General features: G+C 41.4%; 1 long non-coding RNA gene across 1 annotated transcript; it reads left to right on the top strand.

The window, feature by feature from the left end:
* Positions 1 to 3,152: 3,152 nt before the first annotated feature.
* On the top strand, positions 3,153 to 10,679 carry LOC111735699. Its single transcript, XR_002778927.1, has 2 exons — positions 3,153 to 3,282; positions 3,350 to 10,679. It is a non-coding gene; the product is annotated as an uncharacterized LOC111735699 (long non-coding RNA).
* The last annotated feature ends 1,669 nt before the right edge of the window (positions 10,680 to 12,348 follow it).

Genomic DNA, 12,348 nt, shown 5'->3' with positions numbered 1-12,348 from the left:
CTTATCCTTTCGTACTGGGAGAAACACAAAATAGATAGAAACCGACCTGGATTACTCCGGTCTGAACTCAGATCACGTAGGACTTTAATCGTTGAACAAACGAACCATTAATAGCGGCTGCACCATTGGGATGTCCTGATCCAACATCGAGGTCGTAAACCCTATTATCGATATGGACTCTCAAATAGGATTGCGCTGTTATCCCTAGGGTAACTTGTTCCGTTGATCAATTTTTTGGATCAATAAATGACTGTATCCGTTGACTTGTTGGTCTAAGTTTTTGTCTCTCGGAAGTTGTTTTGTATTCCGAGGTCACCCCAACCTAAATTGTTAGCCCATTAAAAAGTTTCTTGTTCCCCTTAGGAGTATGGGTTGTTTATTTATTGGGCTAATTAATTAAAGCTCCATAGGGTCTTCTCGTCTTATTTACATATTCCCGCCTCTTCACGGGAGGGTCAATTTCACTGATTGGAAGTAAGAGACAGTAAAACCCTCGTGTGGCCGTTCATACAAGTCCCTATTTAGAGAACAAATGATTATGCTACCTTTGCACGGTCAGGATACCGCGGCCGTTTAACAGATGTCACTGGGCAGGCAGTGCCTCTAATAGTTGTTATGCTAGAGGTGATGTTTTTGGTAAACAGGCGGGGTTTGTGTTTGCCGAGTTCCTTTTACTTCTTTTAATCTTTCCCTTGGGTGCACTCCTGTGTTGGGTTAACAGTTGGTTCAATAAATTTTTTACTTGTGGTGTTGGATTTGTTCTGTTGTTAACTATCAGTGGATTATCCGTTCTGATATAAGCTTGTGCAGGGAGAAGCTAGTTCTTGTTACTCATATTAACAGTATTTCCTCTATTTTATAATAGAGTGGTCCAGTGGTCAGGCTAGGGGTTCGCATACAATTTTTGGATTAAGGTTTGGTTCGGTTGTTGAGCTTGAACGCTTTCTTAATTGGTGGCTGCTTTTAGGCCAACTATGAATTTTTGTGGTGCTTACCCTCTAGTCAAGGTTGTATCCTGTTTCTAAGAGGCTGTACCCTCTTAGATTATATTTTAAGTCTGCATTTGAATTGTGATTTTTTTAGGCATGGCTTAAAGTTGAACTAATATTCTATCCTGGACAACCAGCTATCACCAGGCTCGGTAGGCTTTTCACCACTACCTAAAAGTCTTCTCACTATTTTGCTACATAGACGAGTTGGCTCTTTTGCTGCTCTTAGGTAGCTCGTCTGGTTTCGGGTTGTTCGGCTTAAGTTCTCTTCGTCGAGTGATTCTGGTTAAATCATTATGCAAAAGGTACAAGGGGTAAACTTTGCTGTTTTTTACTTTTAATTTGTCTTTCATCGTTCCCTTGCGGTACTTTTTCTATAGCGCCAGATCAAAATTTCTATCTCCTATACTTTAGTTAGGGTAAATGTTTTGTTTTATTTTATGTTATTAGTTGAGTTTATATTTGCATGGGCTAGCATTTGTTCAAAGTGGCCACTCTTGTATGGAATCTTCTGGGTGTAGGCCAGGCGCTTTGCATAAGCTACACTTTGATTTGTCCAAGCGCACCTTCCAGTACGCTTACCTTGTTACGACTTATCTCCTCTCATGTGTGTGTACATTTATTAATAGGATTGGGCATTGTATCTTTATACTTGAGGAGGGTGACGGGCGGTGTGTGCGTGCTTCATGGCCTGATTCAACTAAGCTCTCTGTTCTTAATTTACTACTAAATCCTCCTTCTATTTCCGGTTTCACGAAAATTTTCGTCGATGTTCTATACTAGAAAATGTAGCCCATTTCTTTCCAACTCATAGGCTACACCTTGACCTAACGTTTTTATGTTTTATGATTTTGCTTACTTTGTTTCCTTTTTAGGGTTTGCTGAAGATGGCGGTATATAGGCTGTATTAGCAAGAGTTGGTGAGGTTTATCGGGGTTTATCGATTACAGAACAGGCTCCTCTAGAGGGATATAAAGCACCGCCAAGTCCTTTGAGTTTTAAGCTGTTGCTAGTAGTACTCTGGCGAGTAGCATCGTTATTTAGCTGCTTAGGTTTAGGGCTAAGCATAGTGGGGTATCTAATCCCAGTTTGTGTCTTAGCTATCGTGTAGTCAGATCGTTTAAAGTCACTTCGTGGTTTATTTTTGTCTGGGCTAAAGCTTTCTACAGCATAGCCCAAGATTTAACTTTATTGTGTGGGTAATCTCCTTAACACGTTTTACGCCGTATGTCTATTAACTTGGGTTAATCGTATGACCGCGGTGGCTGGCACGAAATTTACCAACCCTGCAGGCTAGTATGGCTTAGTCGAACTTTCGTTCATGGCTTAATTTTTGTCACTGCTGTATCCCGTGGGGGTGTGGCTAGGCAAGGCGTCTTTAGCTACTGTATAGTGTGCTTGATACCCGCTCCTCTTTATCGTTGGTGATTAAGAGGGCATCTTCACCGGGGTGCTGATACTTGCATGTGTAATCCTACTGATGGCTAATAGAAGGGCTAGGACCAAACCTTTATGTTTATGGAGTAGTGCGTACTCATCTAGGCATTTTCAGTGCCTTGCTTTGTAATTAAGCTACATTAACGCGTGGGCGTTTAAGTTTGCGTGCAGATCTAGAGGGGTAGCTGTCTAAGGAAAATTAATTCATTAAAGTAGCATGCTTGTATCGGGTGGGTGACCCGTTGAATGTCGTTTAGACCAGGGGGTTTATTAAACTCGGTTTAATAGTCCGTGGGTTTAGGTGCTTCACGTAATGGTCTTGTTTTTGGGGTTTGGCAGGACATTTCATCACGTGTTGTGTGGCATTTTACGGGGGGGTAGGGGGGGTTTGTAAGAGCATTGCGTGGTGTCTGTGGTGCGTATGCGTATGCGTATGCGTATGCGTATGCGTATGCGTATGCGTATGCGTATGCGTATGCGTATGCGTATGCGTATGCGTATGCGTATGCGTATGCGTATGCGTATGCGTATGCGTATGCGTATGCGTATGCGTATGCGTATGCGTATGCGTATGCGTATGCGTATGCGTATGCGTATGCGTATGCGTATGCGTATGCGTATGCGTATGCGTATGCGTATGCGTATGCGTATGCGTATGCGTATGCGTATGCGTATGTCCTGCTACCATTAAGTTACTATCACCGGGAATCAAACTATTGGTTTCCGCCCTTCTGTAATTCTGTGTCCTGTGGCAATTGACTTTCATGCCCCGGTTAGACTTCGGGTCAGTCCTGATTGTTAGTTTGAAGTCCAGCTACAATTTATTTGACTGTGTTAAGGCCTTTGACGGCCATAGGTGAGTCCAAGCATCCCCCAAAAAGCTACAATTTATTTGACTGTGTTAAGGCCTTTGACGGCCATAGGTGAGTCCAAGCATCCCCCAAAAATTAAAAGATACCAGAGGCATGACACCACAGTTATGTGTCGGCATGGGCTGATTAGTAATTAATCCATCGAGATGTCTTATTTAAGGGGAAAGAGTGGGCGACTTTAGGTGGGATGGTCCTGAAGAAAGAACCAGATGCCGTTTACACCCCAATTATAGAAACCCCCACGGTTTATGGGCCCGTGGCAAGAAGAGGGGTACCTTTCACAAGGGTTGATGGTTTCACGTGAGTTGGGGAGACTTGAGATAACCATTTGGAGGTGATATGCGTGTGACGTCGAGCAAGTTTAATAAGTGAATGGGGTATGTACGATAAAGGATTTGATGTGCTATATCAGATTAAACAACTGTATTGGTCCTTGATAGGCATGTTGTTGAGCAGTAATGTGGTTTTATAATAGAATGTCTAGTTACATTAAGTTCATGTGTTGGTGGATATTCATGTGGTAATACAGTTATGTACTATTATACATATATGTACTGTACAATTATGGGGAAAATAATATTATGCACGAATTACATAGGGCTAGGTGAAATTTCAAGGAATAGTTTAAGTAGAATATCAGCTTTGGGTGTTGATGGTGGAACTTGAGTTTCTTCCTTGAGTCTTTGGGGGATGGTTGCTCCCCTTTTCTGGTTTACAAGACCAGTGTAATTCATATACTACATAGACCTTCATTTTAGGAGATGGTTTTCTACAATGCTTGTGATGGGTATCAGAACTAGGATGAGAAGGAAATATAGGATGGATGCTAGTTGGCCGATGATAATAAATGGGTGTTCAACAGGTTGTCCGCCGATTCAGGTTAGTGTTAGTAGGTCTGCCACTAAGAGCCAGAATATACATTGGCTAAGTGGTCGGAATATTATGCTTCGTTGTTTTGATGTGTGTAGAAGTGGTATAAGAATTAGGATTAGAATAGATAGGACTAGGGCTAGTACTCCTCCAAGTTTGTTGGGGATGGATCGTAGGATGGCATACGCGAATAGGAAATATCACTCTGGTTTAATGTGGGGAGGGGTATTTAGTGGGTTGGCTGGGATGTAGTTATCTGGGTCTCCTAGGAGGTCGGGGGAGAATAGGACTAGTATTAGGAGTGCCAGGATTATGACTAGTGCGCCAAGTATGTCTTTGATTGTGTAGTAGGGGTGGAATGGAATTATGTCTGAGTCTGATGGGACTCCTGTTGGGTTGTTTGATCCAGTTTCGTGGAGAAAGAGGAGGTGGACTAGGACTAGGGCGGAGATGATGAATGGGAGGAGAAAGTGGAAAGCGAAAAATCGTGTTAGGGTAGCTTTGTCTACTGAGAATCCTCCTCAGATTCATTCTACTAGGTTTGTGCCGATATAGGGGATTGCTGAGAGCAGGTTGGTGATGACTGTTGCTCCTCAGAATGATATTTGGCCTCATGGGAGAACATATCCTATGAAGGCTGTTGCTATTACAGCAAATAGGAGGATAACACCTACGTTTCATGTTTCTTTATACATGTAAGATCCGTAATACAGGCCTCGGCCTACATGTAGGAATAGACAGATGAAAAATATGGATGCTCCGTTGGCATGTAAGTAACGTAGGATTCAGCCGTAGTTTACGTCTCGGCAGATGTGGGTCACGGATTGGAAGGCGGTCGTTGTGTCCGAAGTGTAGTGTATGGCCAGGAATAGTCCCGTTAGGATTTGGATGGCTAGGCAGATGCCTAGAAGTGAGCCGAAGTTTCATCACGAAGAGATATTTGATGGGGCGGGCAGGTCGATTAGTGAGTCGTTGATAATTTTGAATAATGGGTGTGATTTTCGGATGTTTGTCATTGTGGTTCTTGTAGTTGAAATACAACGGTGGTTTTTCATGCCATTAGTCATGGTTAGAGTCCATGTGGGAATAATGATGACATATCTTGTATTTATTTTAAGTACTGTGTTTGTAATTGGTTTTGTGGGATTTTCTTCTAAGCCTTCTCCGGTTTACGGGGGAGTTGGGTTAATTATTAGTGGTGGGGTGGGGTGTGGTATTGTTATAAATTTTAGTGGTTCGTTTCTTGGTTTAATAGTGTTTCTGATTTATTTGGGGGGAATAATGGTGGTTTTTGGTTATACAGCGGCTATAGCCACGGAGTTATACCCTGAGGTGTGGATTTCGAACAAGGTTGTTCTTGGGGCATTTGTGTCTGGATTACTTATGGAAATGTTGTTGGTTCTGTACGTGCTGAAAGAGGGGAGTGCCGGGTTTATGTTTGAATTTAGTAGTTTGGGTGATTGAGTTATTTATGATGTTGAAGATTCTGGATTTTTTAGCAAAGAGGCTGTTGGAATTTCTTCTTTATACAGTTATGGGGTGTGGTTGGTGGTTGTCACTGGGTGGTCTTTGCTTATTGCGGTTGTTGTTATTATGGAGGTTACTCGTGGCGGTTAAATGTAGTTTGTTATGATTAGGCTCAGGGTGAGTGTAATTAGGAAAGATAGGAAATATAATTTAATTTGACCTTTTTGACTTGAGATTAATGTTGAAGTTTTTGCTTGGAAAAAAGAAATAGACTTTGGTAGTACACTTTCTAGTCAGATTATATCTAGAAGTATTGAGGCCACTTTTTGGCTTATGAGTAGATTTACGAGTGGTTGGAGTCGGTGTATAATTGTTGGGAAGTAGCCTAAGAGGTTGGAGAATTTTAAGGAGTTACTTTGGCTGTTTAGTTTTAGGTTTTGTGTGGCTATATTTAGTTCTAGGGCTACTGTAAATCCTAGTAGGGTTACAAATAGGGCCGTTATTTTGAGGTACATAGGTATTGTTATTTGGGGAATGGTGGTTGGGGTGATGTTGTTGGAGATAATGAAGCCGGCGAAAATACTTCCTACTAGTAGGCGTTTGATGGGATTAATTAATAGAGGATTGTTTTCGTTAATTAGGATAAGTGTTGGGTATCGTGGTTGTCCTAGTAGAGCAAAATAAATAATTCGGGTGCTATATACGGCTGTGAGAGAGGTTGCGATGAGGGTGAGTATTAGGGCTCAGGCGTTGGTGTACGATGTGTTGGCGGCTTCGATAATTAGGTCTTTTGAATAGAATCCTGTGAGAAAGGGTATTCCTGTGAGGGCCAAACTTCCGGTGATTAATGCCGTTGTAGTAAATGGTATGGTTTTGTATAGGCCTCCTATTTTTCGGATGTCTTGCTCATCATTGAGGCTGTGGATAATGGAGCCTGAGCATAGAAATAGCATTGCTTTGAAGAATGCGTGGGTGCAGATGTGCAGGAATGCTAGATGGGGTTGGTTGATACCAACTGTTACTATTATGAGGCCCAGTTGGCTGGAAGTAGAGAAGGCTACGATTTTTTTGATGTCATTTTGGGTTAGGGCACAGATTGCTGTAAATAGCGTGGTGATCGCTCCTAGGCATAGTATTGCAGTTTGGATAGTCTTGTTATTTTCTGTCAGTGGGTAGAAGCGGATTAATAGGAAGATACCCGCTACTACTATGGTACTTGAGTGTAGTAGGGCTGATACAGGCGTTGGCCCTTCTATGGCAGATGGAAGTCATGGGTGAAGTCCAAATTGGGCTGATTTGCCTGTTGCTGCTAGTAACAGTCCGGCAAGTGGGAGGTTAGTGTTGGTGGGGTTTAGGGCAAAGATTTGTTGAAGCTCTCAGGTGTTGAGATTTAATAAAAATCATGCTATCGCTACGAGAAAGCCAATATCCCCAATTCGGTTATATAGGATTGCTTGTAGCGCCGCTGTATTAGCATCGGTTCGTCCATATCATCAGCCGATGAGTAGGAATGACATGATTCCTACTCCCTCTCAGCCGATAAAGAGTTGAAATAAATTGTTGGCTGTCACTAGGATTATTATTGTAATTAGAAACATTAGCAGGTACTTGAAGAATCGGTTGATGTAGGGGTCTGAGTGTATGTATCATATTGAGAATTCTATGATAGATCATGTGACGAATAGTGCTACAGGCATGAAGATTATTGAGAAATAGTCTAGTTTGAAACTAAGGCTTAGTTTTATAGTTTGGATGGTTATTCAGTGTCAGTTTGATACTATTGTTTCTTGACCTGATTGGATAAAAATTATCATTGGGATTAGGCTCATTATGAATGAGTATGAGACTATAGTTTTTACGTAATTTGGATATAATTTGTTGGAGTAGAAGTTGGAATTTGATAATACGATTGGTGCCGTTAGAATTAGTATGGATAGTAGTATAGAGGAAGTGAATAAGTTTATTACTTTTATTTGGAGTTGCACCAATTTTTTGGTTCCTAAGACCAATGGATAACTACTATCCTTTAAAAGTAGAAAAAGCCATGTTTTTATACATGGTGGCATGAGTTAGCAGTTCTTGCATACTTTTTCGGTAGATAAGAGTTGTTAGTCTCTATGTCTAGATTCACAATCTAGCGTTTTATTTAAACTATATCTGCAGTATAGGGTTCCCAAAATGATCTTAGGGTTGATTGATAGTAGGAGTAGGGGTAGGAGATGCATGGCTATGAGGGTGTTTTCTCGGGTGTAAGATGGTGGGATGTTATTGATGTGATAGGTCTGTTTGCCTCGTTGTGTTATAATTAGTATGTACAGGGAGTAGAGGGCGGTGATAACAATGTTGATTCCTATTAGGATGATGGATATTGAGGATCATGAAAATGTTGATATAACTACGAATAATTCTCCGATTAGGTTAATTGAGGGTGGTAGAGCTAGGTTCGTTAGGCTGGCTAGTAGTCATCAAGCGGCTATAAGTGGGAGAACGGTTTGAAGTCCGCGAGCCAGGATTATTGTTCGGCTGTGGATTCGCTCGTAGTTTGAGTTGGCTAGGCAGAATAGTATAGATGAGGTCAGTCCGTGTGCAATCATAAGGGCTGTTGCTCCTATGTAGCTTCAAGGGGTCTGAATTAGGACGGCTACGATTACTAGTGCTATGTGGCTTACGGATGAGTATGCGATTAATGATTTTAGGTCTGTTTGGCGCAAACAAATTGAGCTTGTTATAATCATGCCTCAGAGGGATAGTATTAGGAACGGGTAGGCTATGAAGCTAGTTGTTGGGTTTAGTACGGTAGTAATTCGTAATATACCGTAGCCTCCTAATTTTAGTAATACGGCTGCAAGGACCATAGAGCCGGCGATTGGGGCCTCTACGTGTGCTTTTGGTAGTCATAGGTGCAGGCCGTACAGGGGTATTTTCACTATAAAAGCTATTATGCATGCTAGTCATAGAAAGGAATTACCTCAGGAGTTTGTTAGTGGTTCTGATCAGTATTGGGTGAGTAAAATGTTTAGGGATCCTGTGATGTTTTGCATATAAATTAATGCAACCAGCAGGGGGAGTGACCCTACTAATGTGTAGAATAGGAAGTACAGTCCTGCGTTTAGTCGTTCTGTTTGGGCTCCTCATCGTGTGATAATGATCAGTGTTGGTACTAGGGTTGCTTCGAATAGGATGTAGAAGAGGATCAGTTCTGTGGCTGTGAATGTTATGATGAGAAAAATTTGTAGCGAGATTAACATTGTAATATATAGTTTTTTTCGTGTGTAGGTTTCTTTAGTCAGGTGGAATTGGCTTGCGATAATTATTAGTGGAAGTAGTCATATGGTTAGTATCAGTAGCGGGGTCGATAGGGAGTCAGAGAAGTATATGAGGGATAGGTTTAGGCTGTTGTCGTTGAATTGGTTTAGTAGCGGAAGGCTAAGTAGAGTAATAATTAGACTGTGAGCTGTAGTATTAATTCAGATTATGTTGTTTTTTGATAGTCAGGTTAGAGGGATTAGTATAATTGTTGGTATAATAATTTTTAGCATTGTAGGAGGTTCAGGTTTTGTACGTAGTCTACGCCATATGTGTTTGAGACCATTACTAATAGGGACAGTCCAAGGGCAGCCTCGCAGGCTGCAAAAACTAATAGGATAATAGGAATTATGCTGGCTAGTACCAAGTTGGAGTTAAGAATTGTTAAGGATATAGTTACAAATAGGGATAATATTATGCCTTCTAAGCATAGGAGTGAGGATATTAGGTGGGATCGATATATTAGTAGGCCTAGTAGTGATACTGTAAATGCTAGTGCCATATTTATATATGTTAGGGCCATTTGATAATTATGATTGTAAACATAATCTAATGAGTCGAAATCATTTGTTTTTATTAAACTAATTATCAGTTATTCGGCCCATTCTAGTCCTTTATTGAATCATTCGTAGGCAAGACTGATGGCTAGTAAGGAGATTAAAGTAAGTGACATGGTGAGTATAATTGTTAGGTTGTTTGTTTGGATGGCTCATGGGAGTGGCAAGAGTAGGGCAATTTCTAGATCGAATAGAAGGAATGTAATTGCTACTAGGAAGAATTTTATTGAGAAGGGGAGGCGGGCGGATCCTATTGGGTCGAAGCCGCATTCGTATGGGCTTGATTTTTCGGCGTACGTGTTTATTTGTGGTATTCAGAATGCGATTAGCACTAGTAGTGATGCCAGTAGAGTGTTGGTGAGGAGTGTTACTATTAGGTTAATTACTCTTTTTCGGATTGTACCGAAGCTAATTGATTGGAAGTCAATTGTACTATTTATACTAAAAGGGTAGGAACCTCATCAATAGATGGAGACGTACAGGAATAGTCATACAACGTCTACGAAATGTCAGTATCAAGCAGCGGCCTCGAATCCGAAATGGTGTTTTGAGGTGAAGTGGAATTTTAATTGTCGTACGAAGCAGACGAATAGAAATGTTGATCCAATAATTACATGGAGGCCGTGGAATCCGGTAGCTACGAAGAATGTTGATCCATATACTCCATCCGCGATTGTGAACGGTGCTTCGTAGTATTCCGAGGCTTGAAGTAGAGTGAAATAGCCGCCTAGGAGGATTGTAGTGAGTAAGGCATGTAGTATGGGCTTGCGGTTGCCTTCTATTAGGCTGTGATGCGCTCAGGTGATTGATACGCCTGAGGCTAGAAGGACTGATGTATTTAGAAGTGGGACTTCTAGCGGATTTAGGGGGTGAATGCCTGTGGGTGGTCAACATCCCCCTAGTTCTGGGGTAGGGGCCAGGCTGGAGTGGTAAAAGGCTCAGAAAAACCCAATAAAAAAGAATACTTCAGAAACGATGAACAAGATTATTCCGTAGCGTAGGCCTTTCTGGACGATAGGCGTGTGATGTCCTTGGAAAGTACTCTCTCGTACGATATCTCGTCATCATTGATATATGGTTAATAGATTAGTTAATAGACCTAATAATAGGATAGAGGGCGTGTTGAAGTGGAATCATATCGCTAGTCCGGATGTCAGTAGTAGGGCCGATAGGGCTCCTGTTAGGGGTCATGGGCTTGGGTTTACTATGTGGTACGCGTGTGTTTGGTGGGTCATTAGGTGTTATCATGTAAATATAGACTTACTAGCAGTGTAAATACGTAGGCTTGAATTAGGGCTACTGCGAATTCAAGAATTGTTAATAGGATTAAGATAACGAATGTGATGAGAGCCGTTATTGTGCTAATACTTATTAGGGCTAGGGTAGCCCCTCCGATGAGGTGAATTAGTAGATGTCCGGCTGTAATGTTTGCGGTTAATCGTACTGCCAGGGCTATTGGTTGAATAAATAGGCTGATGGTTTCGATAATGATAAGCATGGGGATTAAGGGGATGGGAGTTCCTTGGGGGAGGAAGTGGGCTAGGGATGCTTTTGTTTTGTGGCGAAATCCTAGGGCCACTGTTCCCGCTCACAGGGGAATTGCCATTCCTAGGTTTATTGATAGTTGAGTTGTTGGTGTGAAGGAATGTGGTAGTAAGCCTAGCAGGTTTGTTGATCCGATAAATAGGATGAGTGACATAAGTATTAGTGACCATTTTTGTCCTGTCTGGTTGTGGATTGCTATTATTTGTTTTGATGTTAGGTGGATAATTCATTGTTGAATTGCAACTAGGCGGTTGTTGATTAGTCGGTTAGTTGATGGGAATAACATGCTTGGGAACATAATGATTAGTGTAACAATGGGAAGGCCCATTATTGTAGGGGTAATGAAAGAGGAGAATAAATTTTCGTTCATTTGTCTTCTCATGGGGTTGAGTGTTTTGTTGATTCTGCAATGGTGGGTTCTGGGTTTTGGTGATATAGATGTTTTGAGATTTTTAGTTGTATAATAATGTATAATGTTAGGATTATGGACAGAATGGTAATAAATCATGTGGATGTGTCGAGTTGTGGCATTTCATTAAGGGGAGATTAGTACTTCCAGTCTTTAACTTAAAAGGTTAACGCTTTAAAATAAGCTTCTTAATGATTTTATAGTATGGACGAGGATCATTTTTCGAAATATTTTAGGGGGACTAATTCAAGGACAATTGGCATGAAGCTGTGATTTGATCCGCAGATCTCGGAGCATTGACCGTAATATAGACCTGGCCGCGTAGATAGCAGAGTTGTTTGGTTTAGGCGTCCTGGGATTGCGTCTGTTTTCAGGCCTAGGGATGGGACGGCTCATGAGTGTAATACGTCCTCAGATGAGATCAGCATTCGAATGGTTAGTTCCATGGGTAGAACTACTCGGTTGTCAACTTCTAGAAGTCGTAGTTCTCCTGGTTTTAAGTCTTGCGTTGGGACCATGTAGGAGTCGAAGGTTAAGTCTTCATAGTCTGTATATTCATAGCTTCAGTATCACTGGTGGCCCATGGTTTTTACAGTTAAGTAGGGGTTGTTGATTTCGTCTATTATATAGAGAATTCGAAGGGAGGGGAGTGCAATTATAATTAGAATAATAGCTGGGAGAATAGTCCAGATGGTTTCTACTTCTTGCGCATCTATGGTGCTTGTATGGGTTAAGGTAGTCGTTAGCATTACTGAAATCAGGTACAGTACAAGAGAGCTGATTAGGAAGACGATTATTAGTGCGTGGTCGTGGAAGTGTAGGAGTTCTTCTATGATAGGGGAGGTTGCATCTTGGAAACCTAGTTGAAAAGGGTATGCCATAGAGATATATAGGTG

Source organism: Pteropus vampyrus, unplaced genomic scaffold (genome assembly GCF_000151845.1).
Source record: "Pteropus vampyrus isolate Shadow unplaced genomic scaffold, Pvam_2.0 Scaffold1000005505, whole genome shotgun sequence".
Lineage (NCBI taxonomy): Eukaryota > Metazoa > Chordata > Mammalia > Chiroptera > Pteropodidae > Pteropus > Pteropus vampyrus.
The sequence above is the reverse complement of the archived record's forward strand: the minus strand, read 5'-3'. Positions and strand labels throughout refer to the sequence as shown.